Below are 18,682 nucleotides of genomic sequence, written 5' to 3'. Positions count from 1 at the left end.
TAATTGGTGATTTTTAGAACATGGTATTGACTTGGGATTCCAATCCTATCCTCACCTGATCTTCATCACGGGTTAGGCACCCCCTTGTTTCTCGCTCCTATCCTGCTGAACTCTATCCCAACGCTGCTATCGGATCATCACCGACAGGCGACAGATCTCTCCCTCTAGCGATCGTCGATCGACGGAAGGTCGGGCCTCCCACCCTCTCTTCGATGGATCGGCTCTCTTTCTCTCTCCCCGAGTCAGTCTCTAATCTCAGACATTCTTAGCTTTTTCTCTGCTCTCTTAATGCCGTACAGATAGTCGTTTCCCCTCTCTAGGCTGCACCTCTTCGATGGACTGGCTCTCTCTTTCTCTTTTCCTCGGGTCTGTCTTCGGTCACGGACATTCTCGGCTTTTTCTCTTCTCTCCTGATGGTGGATAGACAGTCGTTCCCCCCTCTAGGCTATAGACAAGGTTTGATCGATGTTGCTCTCCTCCAAGATGTGATGGTCGATGATGCTCTCCTCTCTACGCTCCCCTCCTCTTGATGTGGTGGTTGCGATCATTCTTCTCTCCTCTTGGTGTTCCACTTCTCTCACTATCACAGTCTCCATCGGTTGACGATACCTTCAGGAGACGGCATTATGGAGATTTTTCTTTTGTTATTCAAATCTTAAAAGTTGAATGTTAAGGGGGAATTTTAAAATTTAAATGTTGTTGATGGACTAGTAGAGGGGAATTTGAAATTCAAGTTTCAAATTCGAATGTGGGTGTTGATGGTTTGGGGAGGTTCTTCTTCTTTACTTCTTTTTATACTCTCTCTCCTTTTAATAAATGTTAGCATGAGCTATTTGTAGGTTGTAATTGTCAGATTAATTTCATAATTATAGGAATTAGATTAGTTGTCAAATCTTGTGTATAGTTATCAAATAGATTAGTTGTCAAATCTTGTGTATAGTTGTCCTTGTGTATAGTTGTCAAATCTTGTGTATAGGAATATTTAGTTTCCTTAGAATAGGATTGTTTCCTATTACTATTATGTAATTGTATCTATATATTAACTCCAACTTGGAAAAAAAAATATATCAAAAAATATTCATTTACTATTATTTGACATGGTATCAGAGCAATTCTAATCCTAAAAGAACTGCTCAATCGAATTGAATCTCGCTTTCCAAAGCCTCTACAAGAAAATCCCCATCTCCAAGTTTCCCATCTCCATCTCTTCTTCTCCATCTGAAACTAAATGGCTGATTTCAATCCCACTATCCCAGCTGCATCGAACAACTAAACACCACATATCATCATCCACCAAGACAATTCTACTTTTCCTACCAGTATCATACTGGATGGGACAAATTACCAATTATGATCTCAGCTTATAGAGATGCGTATTGGCGCTCGCAACAAAGCTGGATATCTTATCAGAGAAATGAAAAAGCCTGCACCTGAAGATCCCAATTATGGAGCATGAATTATCAAAAATCATAGAGTGAAAAGCTGGCTTATTGACTCAATGAGCCCAACACTGATGCAATGATTTATCCATCTTTCCATAGCTAAGGAGATATGGGAGGCTGTATCGAAAACCTTCTACGATGGATCGGATGAAACCCGTCTCTTTGAATTGAATCAGAAATCTTTTTCTACCACACAAAATGGTAGACCATTGTCAACATACTATAATGAGCTTGTTGCTATTTTTCAAAAAATTGATCAAAGGACTATCTCTTAGGAAGGAACAGTTGAAGGAGTGATCCAATTGCATTCCGTGATGGATAGGCTTCGAGTTCATATCTTTTTGAGTGAACTCGACTCTGAGTTTGATCAGATTCCTGGAGAAATCTTATGAAAAGATCCAAAACTTGATTTGGAGAGTACATATGTATATGTGAGGAGAGAATATCAATAAAGATAGACAATGAGAGGCTCACAGCCAATCTTTGAGAGTTCGGCTATGCTAGCCAACCAAACTCGACAAGGATCATCATCTGGCTCGGTAAAGAATTGGGTCCGCCATTGTGGTGAAAAGTCTAACAACCTTGTATGTAGTCATTGTGGTGAAACAGGCCATTCAAAACAGCGATGTTATGAAATCATTGGCTACCTTGAGTGGTGGGATTTTTTGAAAAAATCAAGAAAGAAGATTGTAGGGAAGGCTATGGTGACTTCTATGGAAGAAGCCCGATCAAATGTGGAGGAGAAATTGTAGCCCACAGCAAACGTTGCTCACCCGGGTATTGGTGGTAAGGCAAATGTATTCTCTACAACTTCTAAGAATGGTACTTGGACTATTGATACAAGTGCATCTGATCGCATGACTAGAGACTCTGATCAGTTACAATCTATTCGTCCATCTTCCCAATCTGTTATATCTACTGCTAATAGTAGTATCTCTCTTATTACTGGAGAAGGATCTATCACCTTGTCTGGTACTCTCACACTGAATACAGTTCTAGTCGTTCCATCTCTTGAATATAACCTTTTGTCTGTTAGTCAAATAACCTCCACTCTTGCTTGTACTGTAACTTTCTGGCTCTCTTTTTGTGTCTTTCAAGATATTCTGACCAGGAAGATTCTTGAGTATGGTATTAAATGAAGCAAACTCTATTACTTAGAACTAACAGAGAATGGAGGACAGAAATTTAGTCATGCATATCACATTAGTAGTGAAGAAAAAAATCAAGCAACTATATGGTTATGGCATCGAAGATTGATGTTAGATGTGTGCCCTAGATGTCAGATTGGCTGACATATTCCTGTACAAATGTAAGGACAAATTTATAATTTTGACTATAAATGAATAAAAGGGTTATTCTACTATCATATTGTGTACATTATGTCTGTGATACATCCTTTGAGTTAGTAGGAATGTTAATTCATATTTTCAAGAGTTGAAAATTTAAGGCATGAATTTACATAACTAACTCATAAACAGCTCCTGACCATAGGATTATCATGAGGATGGTGATCGATCTGGAAGGTTGGTGTACGATCGCTTTCTTAGGATAGATGTGTCTTGAGTCTACGGTGTGAAGACACCGAAATGAGAGTACAGATATTCATTGAGAATGAGAGTACTAAGCATGACCACCTCGAGCAGTCATAAAGAAGTCTACTTTCTCATCGATAACTAGCTCAATGCTGTAGCTGTGTGTCTAGTTTTTTGATCTGAGATACATCGACAGTTTACCTTGAGTGTGTTATAGTTTGACTACACCATAACTCGATCTCCTAGCCATTCGGAATCCTGAGATGTATGTTGGCTGTAGCATATTCATTGTAGGAACCAAATTGTACCAAGATGGGATCTATCAATCTCGGTAGATAAGAGGAGTAGTCTTATGATGATCGAAAGATTGAGTCCTTAAGCCCATGGCCATGGCAGAGTGAAATAATGGAAAAAATTTTTTCATTAAGGTTTTATATCGGACTTGGATCGATCGATTGATTCATATGACTGATGTTGGGTTTGACGAGTTCACCTTAACCTTAATTCAGTCGGGACTCATGATAGAGGAACTCAATCACACAGGTAGCTGCACTGAGAGGTTCGTCTTCATTTCTGATGGGTTGTCACTATATACTGCTAGGTGTCACTGATAGATTTTGGGAGCAATTAGAATGATCTTGAAGATCGATTATTCTAATTGTCTGAATCAGAAGAGTTCTGATCCATCGAAAGGAGTTTCGATGATGTCGATGATGAGATCATGACATGTTTCATTACCATACGAAAATGAACCTAACTGGATCACACAAATAAGAGTTAGGGTCTGAATATCATCAATTGAGCTAGTCCAGTTTGATTGATTTGGATTAGATCCAATTAGGTTCAAGAAAATCGTGCTAGCACATGATTGAGCCTAACTTTCTTCTCGTGTAATCTTTTCTATCTCGACTGAGCCAAATGTGATTTGACTTACCCAGAGAATCTTGAGAAGATTTCTCACAGTCTGACTGGAGCCAGTCTAGCTTAGAAAGAACTTATCTTAATTCATGAGATGAATTTAAGACAACACCTGCTAATTCCTGTCATCTGCCATTTCTGTTTTAAGACATTGGTCAAACGTTGACCCATGGACCTTGGACTGAAGGCCACTTGGCAAGAGGTCATTGGAGAGTTTTAGTGGAGTGTCCACCTACTAAATTAGCCCTCAATGTGGGTGCCATAATCAGATATGGTGTGCACCCCAAGTGGATAAGGATAGAGTCTCATAAGATGAGGACTCTAATCCCTTGATCAACTTGGACTGTGGGGCACCAATCTCACTGTGCTTATCTAGTGTTGGCGCCAACAGTAGGAGGGATTGTGAGGATTCTTATCTGATATGATCAGATGACATCACTCTACCAATCAAATTTTTTTTAAAATTAATTAAAATTTTCTGATTGATCGAATGATGTGACACTGCATGGCACAGCAGGGTCTATTTAAACCCTGTCTGTGCCTAGGGTTGAGAGACTCTGCTCAATAACCAGCAAAAGCCTGAATCCTCTCCACTTCTCTATATCCCCTCTCCTCCTCTCCCTCCCCTCTTCATGTCCAAGAGGTTGGGCATCCATCTGGTGCTTGTCCAAGGCGTGGTGGCTCTTTGATTAGAAGGCTGCAGAGATTTATCGAGAAGCTGCTGCTCCAGCTTCAGAAGATCTTTTGAAGATCTTCCAGATCAGATCCAGATTTGATTTTTGGAGTAAAGATTCGCGAGGAGAAAATGATCCAGATCTTGCTCGAGTGGATACCGGTAGAGGCCAAGCGACTGTGTGGCTATTTTAGAACCTCGGACATTGCTGCGATCATCTACAGGGTAATCTAGTTATCCTAGAGGTATTTCTCTATTCCTCATGATTTTAGATTTAATTTTAGATTTAATTTTAGATTTAATATCAGATAATAGAAATTAGATCTAATAGATCTTAGATCTGAAATATCGTAGGATAATTTTTTTAAAATATTTCGCCCCAGATCTCATTAGATCTGGAAGATCCTACAAGGAAAAAGCCGATTTTTCTTTCAATTGGGACATCTTTCTTTTGGATATCTCAAAAAATTATAACCCCATCTTTTTTCAAATTTTAACACTTCAGATTTTCATTGTGATATTTATGAATTGGCCAAAAGCTATCATATTTCTTATTTACCAAGTTTGAATAAATGTTCAGAATCTTTTGTAGTTATACACTCTGATGTTTGGGGGCCTGCAAAAATTCTTTCAATTTCTAAGGCTCGTTATTTTGTTACATTTATTGATGAGTGCATTAGGATGACTTGGGTGCCTCTACTTCACAAAAAAAGTGATGTTTGTATAGTATTTCAGGAATTTCATAATATGGTGGGCACTCAGTATCAGAGGCAAATTTGTGTTTGGCAATCTGACAATGTAATGGAGTTCGTAGATGGTTCCTTTGAAAAATTTCTAAGCCAACATGGGATTCGACATAATACTTCTTATACTTATACTCCGCAACAGAATGACTTAGCGGAGAGGAAGAATAGGTGGATAATGGAGGTGGTTCGTGCCTCCCTTTTTGGCATGAACATGCCATGGTTCTATTGGGGAGAAGCTGTGAAGTCTGTCATTTATCTCATCAATCGGATACCTTCTCGAGTGATAGGTTTCCAAACCCCTCAACAAAAGATGCAATCTTTTTTTTCAATTCCACATCTCCCGAATTTTGAACCAAGAGTCTTTGGTTGTACAGTATATGTTCATATTCTCAAGACTTTACAAAATAAACTTGATCCATGTGCAAAACGATGTGTATTTGTTGGCTATTCAGATTTTCAGAAGGGATATCGGTGCTATGATCCTCAAGCCCGGAAGTTACATGTGACCTTGGATACCTCTTTTCGTGAATCAGAACCTTACTATTCTGAGAGAGTTTCTACACCATCTCTTCAGGGAGAGAACTTTAGTGAAGAGAGCGTGTTACAAGAAGGCAATAGAGGAGATGAGCTTTTTGAACTAGAAAAAGTGAATGAAAAGTTTGGGACAAGTAGTCCACAAAATTTTGATAGTATTTCTGCAATTGAGAATGAGGAGGTAGTTCCTTCCGAAGACAAATCACAATCATCAATGGCTGCAGAGTTGCCCATGTTAACACCATTAACTGATGAATCAACCTAGAATGTCCAGAATTCTTCTCCTCAAATAATCTCTAGTCCAATATTGAGTCCCATGTCTAATGAGTCTCTTGAAACAAATATTTTTTCTAAAAATTTTGCTCTAAGATACCCACAAAGATCGAATAAGGGTGTCCCAAAAAAATAGTATGAACCTGATCCAAAAGCCAATGTTAAATATTCAATTAGCAATTATGTCTCCACTCATAGATTGTCTAAATCGTATGCACTTACTGTTAATCAATTATCCAAAGTATCTATTCCTAGTAGTGTGCAGGATGCATTGGTAGATCCAAAATGGACAAAAGTGATGAACGAAGAGATGGAGGCTTTACAAAAGAATTCTACTTGGAAACTTATTTCATTACCCAAAGGAAAGAAGACGATTGGATGTAGATGGGTGTTCACCATGAAAGTCAAAACAGATGGAAGCATTGATAGATATAAAGCAAGGTTAGTTGCGAAGGGGTACACACAAAAGTATGGAGTGGATTATCAAGAGACTTTTGCATCATTAGCTAAGCTCAACACAATTTGCATTCTCATATCTGTAGCAGCAAATCAGGATTGGCCTTTGCAACAATTTGATGTTAAAAATACTTTTCTAAATGGGGATTTAGAGGAGGAAGTCTATATGGAGCTACCACCTGGAATTAAACATAGTTCTTCGAAAAAAAATGAAGTTTGTAAATTGAAGAAATCATTGTATGGGCTTAAACAGTCACCTAGAGCTTGGTTTGGGAGGTTCTCTTCTGCAATGAAGGCATTTGGTTATAAATGAAGTAATTCAGATCATATTTTGTTTATAAAACATAAAGAAGGGAAGGTAACAGCTTTAATCGTGTATGTTGATGATATGGTCTTGACAGGAGATAATCTGTGTGAAATGAAGTTGTTACAGGAGTATTTGGCTACTGAGTTCGAGATGAAGGATCTAGGACAACTTAAATATTTTTTGAGAATTGAAATAGCAAGATCAAAATGAGAAATTTTTCTTTTGCAACGAAAATATGTGCTAAATCTTTTGATTGAAACCGGAATGCTTGCTTGCAAACCAATCGAAACACCCATAGAAATGAATCATAGACTTGGAATTTTTTCAGATCAAGTTCCAACAGACATGGGTTGCTATCAACAGTTGGTTGGGAGACTAATTTATTTATCACACACAAGGCCAGATGTAGCCTATGCGGTAAGCGTCGTAAGCCAGTTCATGCATGCACCAAGTGAAGAACACATGAATGCAGTATACAGAATCTTGAGATATTTGAAAGGTGCTCCGGGCAAAGGTTTATTATTCTCAAAAAATGATGGCTCTAACATTGAAGAATACACGGATGTTGATTAGATAGGTGATCAAACAACCAGAAGATCCACATCTGGCTATTTTACTTTTGCGAAGGGTAATCTTGTTAGTTGAAAATATAAGAAATAGAAAGTTATGGCAAGATCAAGTGCAGAAGCCGAATTCCGAGGTATGGCTCATGGTGTATATGAATTGTTATGGATTAGAAGTGTTTTAAAAGACTTGGGGATTGAATATGCAACACCTATGAATCTTTATTGTGATAATAAGGCTGCTATCGAAATTGCACAAAATCCTATACAACATGACCACACCAAACATGTTAAAGTTGATCGTCATTTCATCAAGGAGAAGTTAGATCAAAAGATTATATATTTTTCATTCATCAAGTCAGAGAGTCAGTTGGCTGATATTCTCACAAAAGCTGTTTCAGAAAAGATATTCCATGATATGATTGATAAGTTGGGCATGATAAATATCTATTCTCCAACTTGAGGGAGAATGTTGGCATGAACTGTCTGTAGACTGTAATTGCCAGATTAATTTCATAATTATAGGAATCAGATTAGTTGTCAAATCTTGTGTACAGTTGCCAAATAGATTAGTTGTCAAATCTTGTGTATAGTTGTCTTTGTGTATAATTGTCAAATCTTGTGTATAAGAATATTTAGTTTTCTTAGAATAGGATTGTTTCCTATTACTATGGTGTAATTGTATCTATATATTGGCTCCAACTTGGAAAAGAAAATATATCGAAAAATATTCATTTACTATTATTTGACAATAAATTTAATGATTATTGTGCTTAAGTATATTAGTCTCCTTTTATATCAAAAAAAAAAAAAAAAGAAAAAGCAACATTTAAAATGTGCTCTAATATTTTCTCTTTTTTTTTTTTATTTTAACTTTGCTTTGTTCCTTTTTTTTTTTTAGTGTTTGCTTTTAACAATGCTCTAACCTAAATGGCGTAAAGCAAATATTAATGGCGACACTAATATATTTAGAAGCCACGTGATTAGGAAGGAAACTTTAATAAGCCTTCTCGTTGAAATTCCAAAAGTGGGACATTGTATTGCTCTTTGGTCCCAGGTTTCTTTGGAAAGGTCTATGCCCATGAATGGTGAGAAGTTCGGTCAAGGTCCTACCTTGTTTAAGCTGAGGTTGCCTGTGATTAGCATGAAATAAGTTTATCAAAAGTTTTAGCAGCAACAATAAACTTTCTCAAACTCCAATCCAACTCCGTGAACAATTTATAGCGGAAAACAAAAAAGTTAACTCCCATTAAAGTTCAGATTTAGTACGAATGTACCGGTAGGAGGCTTTTGACTCACCGCATAGCTGGAGTCACTTTGAAACTGAAAGGGTATGTACTCAGGAAAGCTTATGCATGCAGAATCAGAATACGCAATTAGCATGGGGTAAGTCCAAGCTCGAAAGCATGTGAAACTTCGGGTTTATTTGGCTACTCTTATAGAATTGAGCTGAAAATCTTGCAGGATTTGTGGATCAGATCATTTACTTAAGTATAGCTCTATATCAACCAAATTCTGTCCAACCTAAAACTTGGAAAAAACCTATTTTTTCTTCTCGCAACCCAGGATCATGCTAGGTTTGCAAACGTCCTTAGAAAATGAAAGGTAGGTGGATCAATTATAGGATTTTCAGTCTAATTTTATAGAAAAATCCAAATAGATTCTTAGAGACATTTTCCCCCTCTGTAGTGAGATAGCGAGTCCACTGAAAAATTACTTGCTGTATATATGATGGATCTTGGGATTCAAAACCAATAGCTCTTTGATCTATTAACCATCCCTGTTGAAGGGACAGTAAGCGAAGCCTCTTAGACTTCAGCATGTATATATGAACTAAAAAACATTTTCTAGAAAAACTTGCTAAGGCTAATCTTGTTTGATCCAAACCAGTAATCCGGGCCAACCGTGGACTATTGGCCAAATATTGCGACCATCAAAAAAATTGTACATTATTTGTGAGCGAGTTACTCGTAACCTACTCAAGTTTGGTTTGAGTCCAAGCTCAATTTGATTCGCGGTTATTAAGCTCGAATATCTTGAATAGCACTTGAGCTCGAGTAACAAAATACTCAGCTCGAAAGCTCGCGAACCTTTTGATTATATATATATATATATATATATATATATATATATATATATATATATATATATATATATATAATATTTTTTTATTTAATATATATATATATATATTATTAGTCGGGTAAAGTTTGAATTTGAGTTCGAGTATGGCTCGGTTGATGTCTGAGTTGAATCAAATCGATTTCGAATTTTGTCTTTTCTAATCGAGCTAAGTTCAAGGTTGAAATATTAAAACTCAATTGATTTCTAATTAAATTTCGAGCCCGAGTATTTTGGATTGACTCGAGCTCAAACTTCTAGCTACTCAGCTCGGCTTGGCTCGACTCGACTCAGTTTGGATCGATTGCACCCCTAGTTCATTCATTAGTGAATTCTTCCAAATTTATCACATGTAAATGTTTTCCATAACAAAAACTTTATTAATATTTTTGTTTGGAAATTTATCTTATGAGCTGATTGATTAGAAAAGAAAGATTAAATTCTATGTCAGGTTTACGATGGAAATTGTTAAGGGTATAAAAAATGAAAAATTGATTGAACAAAAAAGAAAAGCTTGTAACATATCATTTTCCTATCACGAAAGTTTAACCATCTCATTGTGTCCATGCTTATCCATATTGTCAATATTCAATCTGTATTTGTATCTATTTAAATAAATATAAAATTAAAATTAAACATCTAATTAATTTTTGAATCTATATTTGTATTCACCAAACAAAAAAGGATATGAATATGAAAATACTAGCATCCAATTCTTTTTCAGGCCTGCTAGAGTTTCATTCTTAAAGATATATACTTTCATGCTAGTATAAGTACTTGTTTATTTGCCGCATCAAGTTTGGGGGCTGGCTAAGGCTCTAAAGAAGGTCCATTTGGACATTCATTTTGCTTTTTGTGCCCGACTGCAGCCCCAAGACGCAGGATGCTAGCCCGAGCCAAGCCCAAAAATGGCTTAACCATGATAGAAACATGACTCATAAAATTGTGTGCAAATAGGATCTAATAAAACAAATTGAACTTAGTGTGTGAGAGAGAGAGAGAGAGAGAGAGAGAGAGAGAGAGAGAAAGAAGAGATTTTGACTAACAATGGTTTTGCAAGGTGCCAGGAAGATTATCTTAATGTACTCGATGTTAGTTTCATTATTTTACTGTTATATGTTGATGATATGCTGATAGTTAAACCAAACATGCGAAAGATTGAAAAATAGAAAGAAAAGTTGTCAAGAGAGTTTGCAATGAAGGATATGGATATAACAAAATAGATACTTAGATTGAGGATTAAAAGAGATATGGTAGCTGATACTCTGAAGCTTACTCAAGTTAATTATATTGAAAAGGTACTAGACAAGTTCAACATGACAGATACAAAGTCCACGAAGACATCTTTTGTCGGTCATTTCAAATTTTCAAAGGAGCAATCATCCAAGGATGATAATGAACTGAAGAGATTGATGAGAGTTCCTTATGCTTCAGTTGTTGGCAGCTTAATGTATGCAATGATATGCACAAGATCTGACATTGCACATGCAGTAAGAGCTCTGAGTAGATACATGGCAAATCCAGATGAACAACATTAGGAAGCTGTCAAATGGATCTTAAGATATCTGAAAGGTACCAAGGATGTCAGCTTATGTTTCAAGAGGGGCAATCAAACATTATAAGGCTTTGTAGATGCTGGCTTGGTGTTAGGATTTGACGTCTCAAGATTCGATCCACGTTGAGCACGTAGTGAGGTTTGCGATGAAAAATGGAGTCCAACGAGATCAAGATTACCCCAAACGGAGCTCAGACAGAGAGATACGTGCTTTTGAAGTTGGCACGAAATCTAAGGCGACGGAGGACCGTCGATGGCTGTACGGCCGCAGGCGGCAGGATGCGGCCCAGCGCACGGGCTGGGAGCGCGCAGGGCACGACCCAGCGGGCGGGCCCGGCCCAGGCATGAGCGCACAGGTTGGCCCAGGCCCAGCGCGCCGCTAGGAGCCCGATTCCACGGTCTACCATGGATCGGGTGGTCCACGGCCAGGCACGTGGACCGCGTGGGTATTTTTCACGTATTTCTTACGGTCCACGATACTATTTCATGGATCGATCGTGATCGGATGGCCTAGGAAGCTTTCGGTCTTGATCCAACGGCTTGGGGCTTGATCTGGGATTTTATGACTTGGTTTAGGAGTCCTAATACAGATCTAATTAGGGGTTTAAGCCTTTAAAAGGTCATGAACAGTGAAAGAGATGTTTGTGGCTTGGTTTTTTCATAGGAGAAGAGACCGTGGATGTGCACGGGCTTCAAAGGAGACCGTACCTTTGAAGAAAGAGAGAGAGACGTGTGGTGCTATGAGAAAAAGAGCTTCAAAGAGCCTTTTGAACAGCAGACAGCGGTCGCTTCAGGGGTTCAGGAGGATCTTCCTAGAGAGAGAGCTTTTGTGAGGAAAAACTTTCTGTGTGAGAGAAATTAGGTATATGAGGGTTGAGGGTAAGATCTCCTCTTGTAAAATTTTTTTTCATAGTAAAATTTGCATGCCCTGTGGAGGCGAGCCCTTTTGTGGCTAATCCACGTATTTTGATTGTTTTTATTTTGTTTCTTCTTTCTTCCTGCTGCATTGTGCAGTATCGAAAAGATCTTGAGAGGTGGTATCCTGACCAGACATCTACCCAACAAGTGGTATCAGAGCGAGGCGGTATAAGGACGCAGATGGCAGCGATGGTGAGTAAGACTAAAGATGGAGAAGACAGGAACAATCAAGATAGAGATCAATAAGTTTGATGGGAAGAGCAATTTCTCCTTGTGGCAGGCAAGGGTGAAGGATATTCTCATCCAATAGGGGTTGATCGATGCTCTTTTGTGCGAGGAGAAACCAACCACCATGGAGGTGCAGGATTGAAAATGGCTACAGATGCAGGTGGTGAGTACCATCCGCATATACCTAGCAGATGAGGTGGTAATCTATGTGCTAAGCGAGACTTCTCCGACGGTGCTGTGGTTGAAGCTCGAAGAGTTGTACATGGTGAAGTTTCTCACCAACACTCTTTTTCTCTGGAGACAGTTTTACCAGCTGTGGATGGCTGAGGGACAGAGCATGCAGGAGCATCTAAGCTACTTCCAGAAGATCCTCACCGACCTCCTCAGCGTTGGCGAGAATGTTGAGGAGAAAACCAGGGCGCTGGTTTTGCTAGCGTCGCTTCCCCCTTCGTACGAGTCCTTGGTGACTGATTTTCTAGTGGGGAAGAGTACCATCAAGATAGATGAGGTCACCACGGCGATACTCCAGAATGAGGTTCTCAGTAAAGAGAACCCGACTTTGAGCTCAGGTGGCGGTAGCTCAGCTTTGGTGGCTTTTGGAGGAGCAGAAGATGGTAGACGGAGTGACAGTAGATCGTGACGAGGGCGGTCCAAGTCCGGGAGGGACTTGAGCAAAATCATGTGCTACCAGTGTAAGGAGTTGGGGCATCTAACCAGAGATTGTCCTCAACTCAAAAATCAGACGGTGGCTACTGTAGTGACGGCCGACAGCGATTCAGATGGAGATGTTCTGGAGATATCTGATGAGGTATCTACTTCTTTCCTACAATGGATATTAGATTTTGCATGTACCCATCATGTATATTGTAGAGAGGAGCAGTTTGACTCCCTGAAGAACAGTGAGAGCATTGTATATCTGCCGGATGGATCGAGCTGTGCGATCAGAGGCATTGGGACGGTCAGCTGGAGGACATATGATGGCGCAGTGAGGAGATTGGGGGAGCTCCGATATATATCTGATTTCAGACAGAATCTTATCTCACTTAGCAGATTGGATTCGAGAGGCTACAGGACGGTAGCTGGTGGAGGAATCCTGAGGATGCTACGTGGCGATAGGATTGTGCTGGAGGAAAAGAAGGAGAGCAGAGGACATTATTACCTGGCAAGAAGTTCAGTGTGAGGTGAAGCTTCAGGAGCCAGGTGGAGCCTAGAGCGAGGTGGAGCTCCAGGTGGAGGTGGATCGGGCACGAGACAGGAGACTCGAAAGGATGAGAGGCGACATCGCAAGGTGAGATTCCTATTGCCGCATGATACTCCGAATAGGTCTCGGTCAAGAGGAGTACAGCATACGACGGAGATGAGATCGAGTGGTTTAGCTCGACTCCCATGTTTGTCCATCCATGATCAGCAGGCGATTGTCCTTGGACATGGGGGCAAGGAGATCCAAAAGCTCTCAGAGTTAGGAGGAGGCCAAATATCGAGTCGAGGTAGAGATTGTTAGGATTTGATGCCTCAAGATTCAATCTACGTTGAGCCCACAACGAGGTTTGCGACGAAAAATAGAGTCCAACAAGATCAAGATCATCCCAAACAGAGTTCGGATGGAGAAGATACGTGCTTTTGAAGTCGGCATGAAATTCGAGATGGTGGAGGATTGCCGGCAGCCGATGGCGGGCCGGTGGAGCGGTCGCAGGTGGTGGGATGCAGCCCAACGCACTGCAACGCACGGGCTGGGCACGCGCAGGGTGCGGCCCAGCGGGCGGGCCCAGCCCAGGCCCAGGCCCAGCGTGCCACTGGGAGCCCGATTCCACGATCTACCGTGCTACCGGCTTAGGTTCGGACCTATGAGGTCACACACATTAGAGTTTATGATCCGATCGGATGGTTGATCAATGATTAAGGGTTAAATGATCAATATGATTGATATTTAACTTAGTGTAAGTGTTGCAGGAGGATCGATTAGCAATTCGATTGCTAATTGATTTAATTTGATTAAGCCAATGAGCTGAGATTAAGTCTAATTGAATATAATTTAATTATATTTGATTTGGGCATGATTGGATCAAGTCCAATTGGTTTATTGGATAAGCTAAGTGCAAGGAAAAAACTAGTCCTAGTTCAATTAGGACTTGGGTCAACCTAATTTCTAATTTGATTAAAAAATTAAATCAGATTTAAATTTAATTTAATCTAATTAAATTAGATTCTTAATTGGGTTAAGACCTATTTTAATTGGGTTGATCTAATTTTGGTTTGATTTGGTTTGAGAAACTAAATTAAAATAAGTCATAAGATAGAATCCTAGTAAGACTAAGATTCCACCTTGCGTCACATAAGCCCCCCCCCCGCCCTCTCTCTTATTCCATGCCAATCCCCTCTTATTTTGTGCGACAAAAGCCCTCTCCCAGGTCTTTCTCATGTCCAAAAGGTTTCCTCTCTTCTTTCATATATGGAAAGTGGTTGTGGATCAAATCAAAGTAGGAATAAGTTTGGATTTCAAATTCTATGAGATAAAGTTTTAGAAATCCAAAACTCTTTCTATTTTGCATCGAATTTATCAAGATTTTTTTGAGATTTTTGTGGCTTTTAGGGCACACATTGTACACCCTTTTCTAGTGGTCCATGCATGAAAATAAGGAGGAGGCGCCTAAGAGTTGGGCGCCCCTTATCTTGCCATGTTTGGATAAGCCTTGACTAGGTATTTGACCTAGACAAGGACTCTATCATATCTCTCTCTATAAAACAAGTTTCTTCATGAAATTTTTGAAGATTACAGAGATTTGAGAGACCTTTGGGGCATCCAAAAATTAGAGATAAAGACCTTTGGGTCGTAGAGATATAATAGACACAAGACAGGGTGTCTAGGAGAGAGTAAAGAGAAGAAGAAGAGGGTCTTCTTCTAGGGTTGTTAGTTTCATCTCTTCCCTTCCTCCATCTTGAGTTGTTTGAGAGCGTTTCAGATCTAAAACTCCTTCTCCTACTTCTCATCTTTGGAAGAGCTCAAATCAAGAAGGAGGCACCTGATCAACCATCGAAGAAAGATCAGCGCAGTACTAGCATACTGTGCTGATTTTCTGAAGCAGGACTTTTGATCGAGATTCGTGGGCTCATGTGGATGACTCCTAGAGATCGGACGCATGTGCAGTTTCCAACATCATCCTCAAGTCCGGATCAACAAGGTTAGAACATCTAATTTGTAAGGTAATAGATCTGATCTATTATTTAATACATACATTAGATGTAGTATAGAAACATATTGATATGATCAACATGTAGTTCATGCTCTATATATTTTAATTTCTGATTTAATGCTATGTAATAATCATGTAATAAAATCTTAAATCTAGGAATTCTCTGGTTTACAAAATAAATTTTGATTTATTTTAGTCATCCGCTGCCTGAACTTGAAAAAGTTTCAAGATCTAACCCTGAAACCCTAGATCTGGTTCCTTCAAGATCTCTTCTTGTAAACTTTTTTTTTTATAGTGAAGTTTGCATGCCCCGTGGAGACGAGCCTTTTTGTGGCTGATCCACATATTTTGATTGTTTTTATTTTGTTTCTTCTTTCTTCCTGCTGCATCGTGCAATACCAAAAAGATCTTGAAAGATAGTGTCCTGGCCAGACATCCACCCAACAACTTGGGTGGTGATATCGACACCAGAAGGTGCACCACGAAATATATCTACACCATTGGCAGGATAGTAGTGAGCTGGGTTTCATAGTTGCAGAAGATTGTTGCTCTTTCTATCATCGAGATAGAATATGTTGTAATTACAGAAGCCAGCAGAGAGATGATTTGGCTGCAGAACCTTCTAAAAGAACTGGACAGAAAGCAGAGTTGCAGTATACTATTTTGCGACAACCAAAGTGCTATCCATATTGTCAAGAATTTGATATTCCATGCTAGGACAAAGCATATACAACTGAGATATTACTTCATCAAAGTATCGCTTGAATATGAAAGTTTGTCACTGAAAAAGATTCAGAATTCAAAGAATTCAGCTAGCATATTGACAAAGACAATAACTACAAAGAAGTTGAGGCTATACATGGCCTCAATTGACCTCCGAAGCTAGTTGAATGGACGCGCCGCATAGAGTATACAGATTTATGATATGGGAGTTTATTATTTTTCAGATGCATGCATATCTGGATATCTCAATCTCCAAGTGGGAGAGTTACTGGGATTGTGAAGCCTGATCTATCCCCTTGACTCAAGTCTTATTTATGTGCTACAATTGGTAGTCACGGGTCTTACTGTGTGGTCAGCGGGCAGGGGGTCAAAAGGGTAGCGCCCCCTTGTCGAGGGGTCTAGAGGGGTGAAACCCCATCAAACAAATGGTAGAGGGTACACACTGCTGATGGCTATGATTTTCCTTCTCCGTTTCATTAGAATGGAGGGCAAATCTAGAAACATGCCTACTAGTTATTAACCCTAATTTTTTATATAAATAGATAATCATTGGGCATCAAATATATGAGAACCGGCGGCTGTGCTATATAGAAGAGAGGGCATGCGAGAGAAAGTTGCTTTCTCATCTCTTGTACTCTTGTAAACTCTCTGATTATATAGTAAAAAATTTTTATACGGCCATAGACGCAGGAGTAAAAACCTCCGAACCACGTAAATCCCTATGTTCTTGTGTGTCTGTGTGTGCGATTTGGTGTTTTTTTCTTCTTCCTCCTGCTATTCTTCACATCTTGTTACACATAGGACTAAACCCTAGTTCCTAACAGGATTTAGCTAATTCCGTGTATATTCCATCCTTGTGTGAAAGGTTGGCATGGCTGTTGGTGAGCATGTGGCTTGTTAAGCTGACTAGCAATTGCAAACTGTTTGATTTATGACATTGTTGATGCAAGCCATAGTTTCGCATGCACAAAGGCATCATTGCAGCTTATTTTTTAAGTTCCTAAGGAAAAAAGAATAGTTCCAAGAGAGTAGCCAACTGAATTCTCTCTGATGTAAGAACTTACCCTTGAATTGTGCTGTGGACAATATTGCATTAGAAGGGAAGAAGGCAATGCTAACAACCTTTTTTTTTTCCTATATAATAAAATCTTGAAGATACGTAATTTAATCTGTTAAATCAAATGCTGCAATTCCCTAGCCTGATCGCCCTACCCTAATAGTTATTCTGAATAAATCTAGACCCTCGATCTTTGAAATGGTTTCTGTTGCCATTGCCAACCTATAGTGCAATAGTCTAAAGGGTATTGTCATCTTGTTTCGGTGTCTAGAGCTGCTATTCCCGATATTCTATACTTTCATATTCCTGAATTTTTTGTTCTCCTGCATTTAGAGTCTGTGTTCTGTTAGTGGAGGTGGCCATCATTGAGTTCAAAAGGAAGGAAACGATATTTCAACATTCTCTAGCATTAGAAAATGGAAGGTTAGTCTATTGCATTTTACAGTTCCATAAAAATGCAACATCATTTTCAGATGCTTGTTTTCAACCAATGCTTTTCTTTCTTTTTTTTAAACGATTACATGATTGTGCATAAAGAATAACAAATTATTTAGAATGTAGGATTAAACCTGTGTATATTCTCGAAATTAAGATGGCCTGATTCTTATGCTCATTATGGCGGTTATCTGTTGGATTGAAAGGAATTCTTGCATTTTCTTGAGGAAGTACTCCATTGTTGTCTCTATTGCTGACGAGGCTTTCTCCTTATGTAACGATTGGTCCTCTCTTTGTGGCCATAAGGAGTTGGTTTGCTTTTACTAAATTCTGGCATAAAGCTAAAGGATATTGGAGATCAATTTAAATTTGTCCTTGATTTGGTTTAAGCTGGTCTCAAACTGTTTTTCCGTGCCAGAAATGATGAGTTGCCTTGCTTATTAAGTTGGAAGTTTGATTCATGGTTTCTCCTTTCTCTTCGATCCGGCTTTACTACTTTAGTCATGAGACTGTGATGATATCGGCATAGTTCCTAATATCGCTGCTGCTTAAACCCGTGATGCTTTTGCATTATTTTTGATGCTGTTGTTTTGTACCTTCAGAAGTTTCTCTTGAGTTTATGTTGTCTTAAAAACTGAGTAGTTTTCTTAGGCTCCAGTCAAAGTTATTTTGAATATTTTGGCACTTCTGAAGCTATACTCCATTTTTCTTCTTGCTACCATTCTTAACTGATCCTCTACTTCTCCACTCTTCATACACTCTTCATACAGGATTGGATGGCAGGGGAAACTTCCTTTTGCAGCAGCTTGGTTAACTTGGTTTCTGTTTTTATTTCTGAACTTCATGCCTGTCTGAGCCTCTATTTTTATCTTATTTTTGCTGTATTTCTCAGCATATGTTTTCTCTTGTTGCTTGTACTCTCTTATCTAATTAACTTACTGCTGCTCTCCTACTTTTATTGCAGCCCCTTTGTCTTTTTCCACTGTTGTCAGAAAGATGCCTGCTTCAAT

The sequence above is a fragment of the Elaeis guineensis genome, chromosome 8 (genome assembly GCF_000442705.2).
Source record: "Elaeis guineensis isolate ETL-2024a chromosome 8, EG11, whole genome shotgun sequence".
NCBI classification, from domain to species: domain Eukaryota; kingdom Viridiplantae; phylum Streptophyta; class Magnoliopsida; order Arecales; family Arecaceae; genus Elaeis; species Elaeis guineensis.
Note: the sequence above shows the minus strand (reverse complement) of the source record.